This window comes from Cyprinodon variegatus, unplaced genomic scaffold, assembly GCF_000732505.1.
Source record: "Cyprinodon variegatus isolate N-32 unplaced genomic scaffold, C_variegatus-1.0 Scaffold1437, whole genome shotgun sequence".
NCBI lineage: Eukaryota > Metazoa > Chordata > Actinopteri > Cyprinodontiformes > Cyprinodontidae > Cyprinodon > Cyprinodon variegatus.
The window spans coordinates 5,743-8,363 of NW_015151890.1; positions in this window are offsets into that span (position 1 = coordinate 5,743).

Genomic DNA, 2,621 nt, shown 5'->3' on the forward strand with positions numbered 1-2,621 from the left:
TATTTCAAGTGCGGTATTTCCCCCACAGACCACCAGGGCGGCCGAGAAAACCTTTGTTCGACCTGAAATGACTCATTTAATCATCCAAAACGTTATGGAACACATTAATTAACTGAAAAATGTTGCATAGTATGCCTTTAATTGAAAACACTGATTGACACACAGCTGAAGACAGGGGCCTGGAGACAGTGGAGCAACAGAGGAAAAAGATTATTATGTCCATAGCACATTTTTAATAAAATGTTAAATGTGTAATGTACATAAGTAAAAAAATGTCCCTGCACTTTTTACTTTTTGTAGTTGTTTTTCTGGCAGTTTTGTGTTTTTGAGTTACTCTCTGTTGCCCCCTTGTGCCTGTTTCCTTTCCCTTTGGCTCCCTTCTAGTTAATCCTTTTCACACCTGCTCCATATTAGCTCATTAGTCCATTGTTTGTTCTGTTCCCCATATATACACCACCTCTGCAGTTTCTCATTGCTGGTTTGTTGTTGTTATGTTACTTTGTTGTTTCTTTGCTTCCCCTTGTCTATTTTCCTTGATGTTTAGTGGATTTTTTTTTGCTTTTCAGTCTTTTATGTTTTTGGACTTTACTTCAGGTGTCTGTGTGATTCCTTATTAAATCAACAAAACTCATCTCTGCCTCCCCATCTCTGCATTTGGGTCCTCAAAAACCTCCACCGAACCTTGACATTACTTAAGTAAAGGAGTTTTTTTTACACATGTATCTTATCATTTTGCTTTAGTAAAGAATATGAATACTTTTGACACCTCTGCTTCCTGACAGGTTCCCTGTAATCTCAAATGCGCGGCAGACTCAGGATAAGTTCAACAAAATCAGAGTTGAGTCACTGAGTAACTTGACGCACGATAATGTTATCCCGCTTTCAGAAACCAAAACCTAGGATATGTAAAAATCTACCACAGAATTTATCCTGGTTCTCACTGAACAGATAAACATAAAAAAAAAATCCCGAACTTGTTTTTTGCTCCACCGTGAGCTCAAACAGATCCTATAGAGCTGCTGGGTCTAACTGGTACCTCCTGATCTGTTCTGAAATCCAGTTCAACCCTTGACTCGACCCGAGCTGCTGCAGCTGTGCAGTAAACTAGGCTGATCCCCCACTCCCCAAGCTTCTCATCACTTTTTAATATGCTGCATCTAAAAAAAAAAAAACCTCGGCCCAGATTGGAGTTGGGTCACTGAGATCAGAGCCAGTGGTCCAAAGCTCTGAATCTCTCTGCAGAGATGGAGCGCTGATTACTGCTCAGAACATCAAACACAAACCAGGCCCTTAGAAATTCAGCTGTTTGTTCCAGATACAGAACCAGACTGCTAATGTTGGCTTTTAACAGCATTAATCTTCACTGATGTCAGAAAAACCATTCCTGTTTCCAGATGGTAACATTTATTCCTGAAAGTTCTGCTTCCTGTCTCTGGTCCAGCCACCTGTCCTTATTTAAGATGCATCCAATCACACCTGATGCATCCATGAGATCACCCAGAATCCAATTATTTAAAATTCTTACAGCATGTATGTTTTTTTCATGATTGTATGTTGATGGAGGCGACCCGGTTTTGGTCCTGTATGTGTTAAGTTTGCTTGTCTAATTAATAACCTAAAAGGAAATTTGATCTGCAACACCAAAGACACAATCTCATTAGAAACTCAAAAGCCACTTGGCGTGCAGGTGGTGCAGTGGTTAGTGCGCATGACCCATGTACGGAGGCCTTAGTCCTCGGCATGGGCACACCGGGTTCGAATCCGACCTGTGGTCCTCTGCCACATGCCTCTCTCTAATACCATCTTTCCTGTGTTAAAATAAGGAAGTTATGCCTCCAAAAAAAGCTGTTTTGCCTCGGCGGCTTCCTCGGGTTCTTTTCCTGGGAGCAAGTTATTTACTACTCTTAACTCAAACTGGGTAAAACATATAAAAATGACTATAAAACAGGAGTAATCAGGTCGTTACAGGACAGAGAAAATGCTTGGAGCTTGCACAGCTGTGCTCAAAAATCTCGAGCGCCCGGCAAAGATTGAGCCCCGAACAAGGTCATCACCTGCTTCTTATACCTCATGAGTCTATGTGTTGCATCATGTTGATGTTTAGCTGTCCGTATCAGAAACTGACATGCCATCCATGTCTTGAACTTCATGCAGCTTGCTTCTATGCCTCAGGGTTACAGATAGCTACCCTCTATCAGACCGGCTCCAAGATGTGCCCATATCCTTTGTATTTTTAAAGACACGAAGGCTGTCTTGATTAGATGACCTCCGTACACACAGTGACATCCACAATATGAAGGAAAGCCTTCTACTCTGTCTAATCTGGCTAACAGAATACCAATGCACATGATGTATAAATATTAAACCTAACACCTGTCAGCCTACTGTCGAAAAAAACAAGCCACTAGTGCCGTAAAAAATCAACAGCCACTATGTTAATACAACACAGATAAAAAGGAGTCCGTCTCTCATGAACACATTATAGTTCTCAGAGGCTCTGGACATGTTATTACCCAATGAACTATAGAGGTTAAAGGTTATAGTCCTCTAAAGATAACATGAACATCAGAGTAAAGTACAGGTCAAAGGCCTGGGAGGAGGACTAATGTGTGTTTTGCACT